At 37.4% G+C, this 13,625-nt stretch overlaps 1 protein-coding gene and 1 long non-coding RNA gene across 5 annotated transcripts in view; one reads left to right on the plus strand and one right to left on the minus strand.

Annotated features, from left to right (window-relative positions):
- LOC141639360 (uncharacterized) overlaps positions 1–13,625 on the plus strand; it is a 92,149-nt gene that overhangs the window by 41,173 nt on the left and 37,351 nt on the right. The gene's annotated exons all lie outside the window — the stretch shown is intronic.
- On the minus strand, positions 9,285–12,355 carry LOC141639359 (uncharacterized). The gene is made up of 5 exons (XR_012542492.1): positions 12,312–12,355; positions 12,094–12,198; positions 11,536–11,592; positions 10,263–10,345; positions 9,285–9,488 (listed from the first exon to the last, which is right to left on the minus strand). It is a non-coding gene; the product is annotated as an uncharacterized LOC141639359 (long non-coding RNA).

Consider the following 13,625-nt stretch of genomic DNA (forward strand, 5'->3'; position numbering starts at 1 on the left):
TTTAATGACGAAAACCCGCAAATATGAATTATAAGGGATTTAAGTCGAGATTTAATGAAGAATTATATTTTAATGATGATTAATAATATGTTAAACTATCATGTGAATGAAATAAGAATAAATAACGATGAAAGAAAACGAAAGGACGAAACCAACAGAGGACGAAGGAAGAAGAAGAGAAGCAAGAACGGCGGCAACCTCAGAAAGAGGCGCAGCAAGTGCTGCGTTCTTTCCAAGAGGCGCAGCAGTTGCTGCGTCCCTTCTCGACGTCTGTCTCCTGTTAATCCGTAAAAAGGGTTTAAACAAAAGGTTTTAGAAATCGGTTTTAATTGTATTTTCGACATAAACCTTACATTATGATTACAAAAATAATGAACAATAAATAAAAGAGATATTTACACCCTCAGACTTACATGTTTGATGAAACGAGATGAACTAAGTTAACATTTAGTGATGCTCGACTCGAATGTACGACGAAAGTGCCCTCTAGGAGGAAAACGAATAAAGTTGATTAATGTTGATTATAGTGGAGTTGGTCAAATTAGTCGGTCATGCAAAACGAGGCTGGTACTCAGAAAGATCCGAGCTTACGTGGTCGAAAGTTCAAGCACGTAGACGCCAAAAAGTAAGAACGTGGTCTAGAATGCAAAGGGAGAAGAGAAGGGCGGACACTCGCGTGAGAAATATGAGGAGCGAAGGCTCCTATTTATACTAATCACACGAAGGAAATAGGGTTTTCGGAGAAACTTTGGAAGTGAATCTCGGAAAGATATAAAAAGATACGAAAAATACGCAGAAAAGGACTTGGGAAGAGGCGCAGCGGGCACTGCGTCTCTTGGAAGAGGCGAAGCACCTGCTGCGTCCTTTCCCAAGTGGTTTCCTCCTGCGGAAGAAAGATTTCCGTGTTTGGTTTATAGAATAACGGATTAATCTTGTTTTCCTTAATATTTTGTATGAATATTACGGGAAATTCTTTACCAAAGATTAAAAGATTGTGGAATATGGAATAGAAATATCCGGAACATTCCAGAACATTCTGACTCGGGATTTTAACGGCTATCAGAAAATGAAGACGGTTTTAGGCCCGGACTCCAAATGTACTCTAATTACTGCCAAAAACGACCGTATCGGCGCGTAGATGACAATTAAGAGGTAGACACAAGTGTTTGATCAATCACTTGACGATAAACTTACGAACTGTCACAAATCGTTCCGTGTACCAAACATGCGGCCCAATCATCACCGGGTGGTTTGCGGGAGGTGCAGAAATGAGGTATCTACAATTTGCAAATAACTCGGTTTTGATTCCGAGTTCGAAGATGTGTGAATTCGATGGTGGTTGTCGATGTTGCTGCTGCTTGTGATCGAAATCAGGCGATGTCGGGGATGAATTCAGGATTGTCGCGGATTACTTGAGATGGTCATGACCATGGTTGAGTTGAGACGAGCTCGAATCTGGGCAACTCTGTGCTTGACATTGCACGTAGCGAAAATGCTGATGGTGAAATGACGACTCGGGGATGGTGTCGTGGTCGTGGTAAGTTGTTGGTGGTTCGTTGCTGCTGGTGTGCGAGGCAGATGCTGCTTTGAAGTTCGACCATGGTGGTCGGAGCTGGTGTAAGCAGAGAGACGGATATGATGTCGATTGATGGTGTTGGTGAGATGGTGGGGCCAACGAAACCATGGTGGCTTGATAAGGACCTGGTGGTGCGAATTGATGTGGGTTAGGTGATGGCAGAATGATGGTTGAATTTGTCGACCATGGTGGTCGGAGTTGCTGATGAAGGTGCGTGTGTTGGAGATGACTGAATTGAGGAGAAGCAGGGGTATATGATGAGTTGAAGATAGACAAAAGTCAAGGGTTGACTTTTTGACTTTGATTTTCAATTAATTCATTTTTTCTTCTTGACCCGTCTTTAACTCGCCTCAATCCGACTCGCTCCTCAATTTCCGTCTCATTATTCCTCCTTGCCTACACGTTATTATAATAAAATGATATTAATATTAATATTAAATAAAGCATTAAACCTAATTAATTTAACTTTTAGAAAATAAAACTCATTCCCTAACTTCAGAGGTATTCATGTCATTGACTCATTACTCTAGATTGTCGATAGTAGAGGCACGTTTAGACAAGAGTTTGTAGACTAATCAAATTCACGGTAGATTTGAATATTTTAGAACAATAATACGGAATTTAAATTTATAATAATAGTTCATAAAATATGACCTCTTTAATAAGATAACTAAGAGATACGGAGCATATAAAATAAATGTAAATCGATGACAAATTGTCATTGACAATAAGGTCGTTATTAGAAATTAGAAATTCTACACAATTTAATCTCCTAACCAAATTTTACTCGATATGTTATATGTTAAAATCCTTTATTTTTTAGCTTTGGGAATAAATACATCTTAATTACTTGCTCTTGATGAGTCACATTGCAGACTAATTGAGAATAAGATCAGTTCCACTACTTAGCAAACATAGTTCTATTTGGGTGGAACTTTGATGATAATTCTTAATTTACGTGCGTTGATATCCAAGAAATAGTTATGAAGCTAAGCAATAGTGAAAAGTACTGGTTAGCTCAATGTATTTGGTCACCTTCTTGTACCTCGTTTATTAGCTCAATAATCTCCTATGACCCGTTGACGAATACCTCCCTATTACGTATTCCTTAGCCGTTTATTATAAATACAAAATAATAATATGTTTCACTGCATTCATGCGATAGGGAAAGATTAAAAAACCTTAAATAATACATCATCACTAAAAGTCTCAATATACAGTTGGCAAGAAAAGGAGTTCACACTAAAGTTAGGTTCACAATTAAACTTGCTTACCAATTAAAGAAAGGAGTTTCTCAATAGATAAAACATGAACAAAGGACCCTTGCTTACCAATAGGTTTCTCTTAAGACGGGTATATCCGTCTAGAGAATAAAACGGGTTACATCATTACGAAAATCTGCTTGATGTACACCCGCGATATACTGAAGTTTTTTAGGAGTCGTCATCTTCAACCATAGAAGACCCAAAGACACATCATTACGAAAATCTGCTAAAGCAAGCGCCGATTGGGATGGAGTAATGCGTCTCTTGTTCACTAGGCTACCTAACTCTGTGGTAATTGGATCGACGAGGTTCTCCCACGTTGCACTGATACCTAACTCTAACTCTGTGGTAATTGGATCGATGAGGTTCTCCCACGTCGCACAGATACCTAACTCTGAAACTGAGACATTTTGAGATGAATTAGGATTTCACAAAAACACAAAAATAAGGAGATGAGAAAGTTAGATCGAAAAACCTCCAAAATATAGTGTTCTTTAGGTTAAAGACGCAATGGCTCAACCACATAAGATTAACTGATACCTTAACTCATAGATTTCAAGGGTCTGATATGCAGTAGTGATGTACTAACGGAAGGATACAGTAGTGATGTAGTAACCTCCGTCAGACCTACCTATTTTTGGAGGCAGGCATGCACGCAACATACCATATGCTTGTGATTTCTTTTTATCAGAATATTATTGAAGAAATTTAAAAGCATAGAGGACAAGTGATCCTCAACTCCAAACAACAACCAGCAATTCAATTCAATTTTGTTGACTAATTTGTTACTGGAACACCTTAAAGACGCCAGCTTTGTTGAATAATGTGATTCAAAGTATGTACAAAACAATGTGTCCTTTGCGTGAAGGGTTACGTATGAAACAATGTATCTATTAAGAGAAGGGTTGTGACTCTCCATAATATGTATAGTCTACATGTATCTTATGTAGTATAAATATGTAGCATTAGTTTGTTGTAAACATATGAAAACAACATCAATAATATACAATCTTATATTTTGTGTTTATACTTCTCTTATATTCAATCTTTCTATCATATATACCAACAATAGTGGTATCAGAGCACCAAGTGTTGATCCTTTTTGCAAACCCACCACATCTCCACCATACAAAATACTTAAATCAAAGATTTTAATTTCAAAAAAAAAAGATGGCGAGTCTTGGTTCAAATGGACCATCTCAACCTTTGCTTCCAATTTTTAAAGGGGAAAAGTATCATTTATGGAGTCTCAAAATGAAAACTATGTTTCGACCCCAACAAATGTGGGATATTGTAGAGAACGGTTACGATGAACCAGATCCGGCACCGGCCGTTCCCGATGCGCAATTGAAGGAGAACCGCAGAAAAGATGCTAAGGCATTGTTTCTTCTTCAATCATCGCTAGATGACGACATCTTTCCCCGAATTACGGCGGCCAATAGTGCACATGAAGCATGGGAAGTACTCAAACAAGAATATTTGGGTGATCAAAAAGTGATTAAGGTACGACTGCAAATGCTACGGAGTGATTTTGCAGAGTTATCCATGGGCGATAGTCTATCCAGAACTACTTATCTAGAGCGACAGACATTGTTGGTCAAATGAGATCATATGGTGAAAAAATTGACAATGAAACAATTGTAAGTAAAATATTGAGAAGTTTGAATGGTGTTTGGAGTCACATAGCCCCTGCCATTGAAGAATCAAAGGATTTATCAACTTATACCTTTGATGAGTTGATGGGTTCGTTGCTAGCCCATGAAAGTCGAATGCAGAAAAGCAATGTTAAATTGAAGAAAAAGCTTTTCAAGCCAATGGTGAGTCTTCTTATAAGGGGAAGACAAGATATTCCGAAAACCGAGGCCAAGAAAGAGGCAGTTTCCGTGGAGGTCGCGGTAGAGGCCGTGGCTATAGTAGAGGCAGAGGGCAGTATCAAAATAGTGGCGATAGAGGCAAAGGCCATGCCGGTGACTACCATGATGACAAAAGGAAAATTCAATGTCATTATTGCAACAGGTTTGGTCACAAAGAAGTCGATGGTTGGGACAAACAAAAAGCGAAAACAAATCAAGCAAAATTTTCGGAACAAATTGAAGAAGAGACCAGATTATTCATGGCCTATTCAAGAATGCAAAGCTCACTAGACAGCGATGACGTATGGTTTTTGGACAGTGGGTGTTCAAACCATATGTCCGGAACAAAGTCCTTGTTCAAGACGCATGACGAGTCAAAGAAAGGTGACGTTCGTCTTGGCGATAATAAGAGGATGCAAGTAGAAGGGAATGGTAACATTGTTATCCGAACTTTACAAGGTGGTGCTAAAATCTTGTATGATGTGCAATTTGTCCCTGGGCTTGCTCATAATCTGTTAAATATTGGCCAATTAATGAATAATGGCTATAAGATTATGTTTGATGATGATATGTGTCTTTGTCATTGATAAGAAATCTGGTCGAGCATAGCAAGTGTGCGTATGACTCCAAATAAAATGTTTCCGCTGAATGTGTGAAGTGTTGCGAGTAAAGCGCTAATTGCTAAAGAAAAAAATGAATCTCACTTATGGCATATGAGATACGGTCATTTGAATGAGCGAAGTTTGAGGCTTTTGAGTCAGAAAGGAATGGTTATCGGGTTACCAAAAATTGGTGAACTTAATTTTTGTGAAGGTTGTGTGTATGGAAAGCAAAGCAGAGCATCTTTTCCTACAAAGAAGACATGGAGAGCTTGTGAGCCTCTTGAACTTGTTCATGCCGATTTATGTGGACCTATGAAGACCGAGTCATTGGGTGGAAGTAAATATTTTCTGTTGCACACAGATGATTATACGCGCATGAGTTGGGTTTATTTCTTAAAATCCAAATCTGAAGCATTTGAGAAGTTCAAGAAATTTATGGCAGTGGTAGAAAATCAAAGTGGGAAACGGATTATCGCTCTCCGAACTGATAGAGGGGGTGAATTTGTGTCTGATGAATTTAACGCCTTTTGTGAGATGTATGGCATTCGGAGAGATCTTACAGCACCGTATAGACCCGAGCAAAATGGGGTTGCGGAGCGAAAAAATAGAACGGTCGTAGAAATGGCCAGGAGTATGTTAAATGCAAAAGGGCTTCCAAATAACTTTTGGGGAGAAGCAGTAGCGACAGCCGTATATCTCCTCAATATATCTCCAACAAGAGCGGTTTTAAACCAAACACCCTTTGAAGCATGGAGAAATAAGAAGCCAGGAGTAAGTCATTTAAAATTTTTCGGTTGTGTTTGTTATGCGTGGGTTAATAACCGATCAAAATTAGATGAAAAATCAGAAAAATGCATATTTATTGGTTATTGCTCTCATTCCAAAGCATATCGTCTATATAATATCGAAAGCGGCAAAATTATAATAAGCCGAAATGTGGTATTCAATGAGGAAGCTCGGTCTAAGTGAATTGTCGACAAAAATGGCATTTCCCCTTATATTTCAGTGGATGAAAATGATGAGAAATATGAACCACCCTCATCACCTAACACTCCGCCTTCAACACCACGAAACAATGAAAGGTCACAAAATGACTTCTCGACGACAAAGTGACTCTCAGTCAATGTAAAATACAAGTCACCTGCAGACATTTATAAGTCATGTAACTATGCTATGGTTGTTACTAACCCCACTTTCTTTGACGAGGCCAATGAGAAACCCGAATGGCAGATTGCTATGAAAGCAGAAATCGATGCTATTGAGAAGAATAAGACATGGGAATTGGTTAATGCCCCGGAAAACAAAAATGTTATAGGGCTAAAATGGGTGTTTCGAACGAAATATAACGCCAATATAAGTATTCAAAAGCATAAGGCTCGACTCGTGGCAAAAGGATATTCTCAACAACAAGGTATCGACTTTGAAGAAACGTTTTCTCCGGTTGCACGATTTGAAACCGTAAAAATTATGTTAGCTTTTGCTGCCCAACAAGGATTACCGGTGTATCAACTTGATGTGAAATCTTCATTCTTGAACGGAAACTTAGAAGAAGAGGTATATGTGACACAGCCACAAGGTTTTGTTGTGCAAGGTTCCGAAAATAAAGTTTACAGATTAAGGAAAGCATTGTATGGGTTGAAACAAGCGCCCCGTGCATGGTATAGCAAAATTGATCACTTCTTCCGTGACAAAGGATTTGTTAGAAGTGAGAATGAACCCACTCTTTACTCGAAGCGTGAAGGTAATAGCGATTTTTTGTTAGTTTGCCTTTACGTTGACGACATGATTTATATGGGTTCTTCCGAATTCTTGGTTGTTGATTTTAAGTCTAGCATGATGAAGACTTTTGAGATGACGGATTTGGGGTTATTACAATACTTTTTGGGTCTTGAAGTGAAACAAGACATGGATGGAATCTTTGTGAACCCAAAGAAATACGCTGTTGACTTATTGAAAAGATTTAATATGTCAGATTGTGAGGTGGTAGCCACACCAATGAATGTTAATGAGAAGTTAGAACATAAAGATGGAACGCAAGGTGCAAACCTCAAGCATTTCCGAAGTTTAGTTGGAGGTTTAAATTATTTGACACACTAGTCCCGATATTGCGTTCTCGGTAAGTCTAGTGTCTCGGTATTTGCATAGTCCTACAAAACAACATTTTGGTGCAGCAAAACGAATTCTTCGCTATGTGGCTAATACCTTTAAGTTTGGAATTTGGTACTCTAAAAAATCAAGTGGGAAATTGATTGGCTTCACTGATAGCTAGAAGTTTAGATGATAGAAAGAGTACGTCGGGAAATACTTTTAGTCTTGGATCGGGAGCAGTAACTTGGAGTTCAAAAAAACAAGAAACAGCGGCATTATCTTCCTCTGAAGCAGAATATGCTCCAGCTACCTCGGCTGCACGTCAAGCTTTATGGCTCCGAAAGTTACTCGTCAATCTTGGTTGTGCGCAAATAGAAGCTACGGAAATTTATTGTGATAACAAGGCTCCTATTGCGATGAGTAAAAATCTTGCCTTTCATGCAAGAACCAAACATATAGATGTGAAACATCATTTTATTCATCAACTCGTCTCTGATGGAAATGTAGTACTAAAATTTTGTGGTACTAACGAGCAAGTGGCGGATATTTTCACAAAAGCACTCCCACAAGCCAAGCATGATTTCTTCAGAATGCAATTAGGAGTGTGTAACTTTGAATCAAGGGGAAGTGTTGAATAATGTGATTCAAAGTATGTACAAAACAATGTGTCCTTTGGGTGAAGGGTTACGTATGAAACAATGTATCTATTAAGAGAAGGGTTGTGACTCTTCATAATATGTATAGTCTGCATGTATCTTATGTAGTATAAATATGTAGCATTATGTTGTTGTAAACATATGAAAACAACATCAATAATATACAATCTTATATTTTGTGTTTATACTTCTCTTATATTCAATCTTTCTACCATATATACCAACAAGCTTTACCCCACAATTAAGGTAGACAAACAGCAGTATAATGAAGAAGGACTGACAGAGATGTCATGCCAGGAAATAAACTAAACACAACACAGATTATTCACTATATGAAAATGAATATCATAATACATAAAATACCAAAAGTCTAACCTTTCAAACTATGTCAATTCAATTCTTGACTTTATGTCATCTTTTAATTGATTTTAAGAAGTCAACACATTGACAAAGTACATTATTGAGATAGCTACTATACTCGACAGCCACTCCTATAGTTGATCAATACTATACGCTTTATTGTGGTAGTTATTACGATACTTCAAATCGTCTCATCAATTTCAACAACAGGGATTTATAGAAAATAGTTTTGACCCGTGTTAAGACTTCTAAAACAAATGCTAAACACAGAAGGTGGGTATTTAGAGTCCGCATACCTGAACCCGAGATGGTTCGCACGCCACTGCCGCTTGACTTTGACCTTTTCCTTTTGATGCCTAGCATCCTCTCTAGAGACGGAAAGGAAGGAACCCTGTGATCACACCTTTGGAACACCGCCCGATACAATGGGAAGTGCGAGATAACTTGGTCGGCATCAACCATATCCTTCAATATATGGGCAGAATGAAGAAAAATAAAAGGTTTTAGATAGGCTTACATATTACCAAAAAAGAAAAGAAAGAAATGAAATATTATGGAGTAAGTAATGACCTTATTAGTAGTATAATTGTTTTTTAAACTCTTTACATACTCCATAATTTCACGCACGGCAAAATTTTCGAACAAATTCTTCTGATAGGGTGGCAGTGATTCTTTAATGAGTGCGTTCAGCCTATCCGTGAAGGATTTCCAAAACTCCACATTGTTTAGCCCTCCGAACAAAACTACTCGGCACGTCATTTTTTGTTCAAGCAGATTCAAGAAAATGGAAGTGTAAGCTCCGTTGTCCCATCCCATGCCGTTCATTAAATAACAAAATACCATAAAAAAAAATGAACCGAGTTAATTTTCAAAACATACCTTGATTTTTCTTGCCTTAGCAGAAGGCGGGGTGGTGGAGCTACCAACACTCGATGACACGCTCCGATCACGCTTGACCCCTCGTTTTTCTCCTCTCGCATGCCTCATTGAAATTAAATTTTGTCTCCTTTTGAAATCACGTACACGGTGCAGAATATGGAGCATATGGAGCAGATTTTGATGCAGGGTTATCTTCCTTGTTAAATCTACTGTCATAACACAAGCTTTCGTCAGAGAAAATTCTACTACTACTAAAATCTCCGCCCCTGGCTCCACCATCGCCTTATCGGTTGTAAGGGTAAGGAGCATGAATAAATCCCAACATTCACAAGAACCACAACCACTAAAAAGTAGCAAAAAGCATAATTCAAAGAAGAAACTTGTCAATGAAGGGAGAATATTAGTTAGTTTAATGAGATAAAGACACAATGAGAGCCGGTTCCATATTAAGCCCAATTGTCACTTTAGAAAGTATTACTCTGTACAAACTAATATTGTCTAAAATCCCCTTCATCAGAATATTTTCTATAATAGTTAAAAGGAAAATTTTGAAGAGCTTTTAACCATTTTGGGAAGAGTTGACCATTCACTTTTACCTGATCGTGTCTTTTCATATCATATTAAATATATCATACGTGTATCAAGTATAGTATATAAAATTATACATTTGTAATAGATAAATCGGTGTACGATTGTCAATCGTAAATACTTCAAACACCAGCTAAAATGAGATTGAAAATCACGATACTTCGAACATTGGCAGTTGCCCCTAGCAAAATGAGATTACACCAACTGGTGGTTCCTAACATCCTACCATATGCTCCTAAGTCCTAACACCGGAAAAATGACCTAATGTCTAACAAATTGTACTACTTGATTACAGATTTACAGTAGTACAATTAAGTAGCCTCACAAATCACAATTCCCATGGGTAGCTGATTACTCGACTAACTATATGATAAAGCATGTCCATAGTTCCATACCTGTAATCGTCCTCGGCACACAGGCATGCCACGTGATTCAACTACTCATTCGATGGATCACCACTAGTCTGTTAGGGTTGCTACTGTGGAACACAAACACAACCAACAAAAACTAATTAGGATCCCAAAACTGGAGAAACATTGCTTGAAACAATATAAAATACTCGTACATAAAAGAGTGTAGTTCAACTGAACAATCTAGAAGTATAACACATTAACACCGACACTCGTAATTCATTCCAATTTCACGAAAATATCTCAAGACTATTTCATCCTAAAGCAACAAACACCTAACAGTTGAAAATTCTAGTCACAGACACATTCCTACTAAAGAAATTATGTCAATTTGTTCTAAAATGCAACAGCCGAATTCCAATCACACAAGTTTTTACAATTTGGTTCGATTCTCACCCACTTGTATTTTGGGATGATTTGTCCAGTCATACAGAAGCACAAAGATGAATATCAGAAGCCTAAATTCAGGTGATTAATCATAAACCTAATTGTCAAACTGCAGAGCTATTCACCATGTCTCGAAGAGAGGAAGCATAAATTGACTAGTGCAATGTAATCCAATAAGAAAGGGAGCAATGTGATACAGTAAGAGTATTAAAGAACAGTCATTAATCAAAAGGAGAGGTCGAAAACCTAGATTCTTATATCAAGTACTCCCTTCATATCAAATTTAAACAAACAATTGATACACACGTTTCATATCTTTAATAATTATTTAAACAAACAATTGATACACACATTTCAAATTTTAACACCAGTTATTATAGGTCAAAACAGTCTCATTGACTGAATGCTGCAATTCCACACCAGAAGTCAGTATTTGTAAAGACCGGCTAGTGAGTAGTGAGCACAGTTTATGCATAAGTGCAATAATCTAGATTAAAAATAAAAGCAAAGCGCCAAACTAATAAAGAATGTGACTGTTTATGTTTCTTTAATAATTAGTTAAAAATCTTAATAAGCATCTATCATTATGTACCACACCAAAGCCTTAAACTAACTACATTCAGACAAATCCAGAAGCATAGTGTACCACAACATGTCCATTATCTTTACAGCGGGTTTGGGATGAGTTAGTGGGCCGGGCCTTTGTAATTTTGTTAAAATGCCTTGTCCTTACCCGCTTATTTAGCGGGTGGGATGTGTCGGGTTCAATGGACGAGATGACCCATGAACACCTCTAATTGAGACCAAAATTCAAGAAATATAAAGCACGTCACCACCACAAACATTTGATTTAAAGAGGGGAGGAACTTACTTTGCTGACTAATATGATTCGCAAGCACAACATAAAACGACCTTTAGATGAAACAACCTGCCAAAAAGAGAGAATAGGTAAAAAAAACATTGAAGCAAGTTAAATAGAATCACAATGGCCAGTTCAAAGAATCCTTGTACCGGACAGGATGAATTCTATACTCCTTTTACCTTTAAGGTTCGAAGAGCTGAGTTGTAGCTACTGTATAGTATAATGCAAAGGTACTTAAGGTTGAAGAGTATGGAAGGGAAGCGATGAAACAAAACTACTCGTTAATAGTGGGCACAAAGGGTGCAGGAATGTAGTTTGTTTTTACTTGATTTATCTACGAATAAAGTGCACCACACTTGTGTTAACTCAAATAAGAAAACTTGACCTGGTTAACAGTAGGAACAAAAAGTGGGTGATACCATATAACTTTTGACCTTAAGGATGCCCCCGCACGAGTCACAAATACAACATCAAAATAGAAGTCGGCGGGCCATATCCAACGGAAGTATATGTGCAACCTTAGATATAACAACAAAAACGAAGGAGTAATAAATTTCAAACTCTAACTTGTTGAAGTGAAGTGAAGACAAAATTCCGAATGGTGATCCAATTGAAGACGTGAAGTGGAGACATAATTCCATATACACTTGACATCTCAACCTCGGGTAAATCCTAGAAAAAGTAATACACTATGTCACTCTTATAAACATGTGATACAAATTTCAAAACAAAAATCGGGTCATATATGCAGAAAGTTAGTAAAATAGCCACACATGAAACTTCACCTCACATAATGAAGGCAGTAGAAAAAATCTAAGCCTAGTAGCCGTCAGATCGATTCACTTCCTTCAATCCATCTTCACTCTTTGCCTAAAACATAGTGAACCGTATAAATTTTAAACAGAAAAGGGAGTTTGCGAACAAGAAATGATCAGTTCCAACGCTTAAACAAAGAGCACAGTCATAGTAAACATTTTTACAAATGTCAGAGCACGATAGCAAATAGAGCAATAATTACTGACCTTGGCGTTTTCAAAGTCTGCAAGAAGCCAAGAATAGTTTAATATCTTTCAGACTTGCACTATGAATGGGATGACATTGCTCAACCAAATACAAAACATGTACACAAATAAATATATGTAACTAATCAAATAAATACTTGTTTGTTACCAAATGTGTGTTTACCTCGTCTTTAATCACAACATATTTCCGAGGCTGTATTTCAAAGTCTTTCGCTTCTATAAGGTCTCCACTTCTCGGACAAAGTATAATTCTTCACTTTGCCTGCAAACATTATATATACACGATAAATTGACACAACCAAGTCAAGACAAGCATACAAAGTCAATGGCCGAACCAACAAAGATGACACTCATGGCAAACCTTAGGAAACAGACACACGCCCAACCGACAACCACAAAGACCCGCCTATCCAGAAATTCATTCCAAAACATAACATTAACACCAACCAACAATATTAGATACTCCCTATATGATTCAACAATTGAAAAAAATATAGCTTTTACCCACAAATTTATCACTCTAATTCGCACATAAACAAGCCTAATTCACCCTCTTTGTACAATACAATATAAAAACAAAGTAACACCGAGTTCCTTATAGTTGAACTTTGACTCCAAAGCAATCCTCATCTCCTTGATTAATTCGAGTATAGGAAAGAAATGAACTTTTTCTAGTACTTGATGAAATGAACATTCAATTGAACAATTTCATACGTAAAAGATATTAACGAGGTAAACAAATCAGAACCATTAAAAGAGAAATATGATAAATACTGATCAAATACTCCACAACCTGAATTCGTTCAACCCTAATTAGAAACCATAAACCCAAATTCTTTATCCCTAAGAGCATCATGCAAAACTAATTATACAAAGACTCATAGAAACTTTGATTTCTATACGAAAAAAACCCCAAAATCCCCGAGTGAATCATAAACCCTAAATCTAAATCATACATATTTAACCCTAAATTTTGATCTTGTAAACGACTATAGAGATGCGAACATACATGAGCGAGTGTCGGTTGTGGTGGCTTCGCACAGTGGACAACAGTGTAAGTGATGAACGACGATGGGG

Source organism: Silene latifolia, unplaced genomic scaffold (assembly GCF_048544455.1).
Source record: "Silene latifolia isolate original U9 population unplaced genomic scaffold, ASM4854445v1 scaffold_355, whole genome shotgun sequence".
In the NCBI taxonomy this organism is placed as follows: domain Eukaryota; kingdom Viridiplantae; phylum Streptophyta; class Magnoliopsida; order Caryophyllales; family Caryophyllaceae; genus Silene; species Silene latifolia.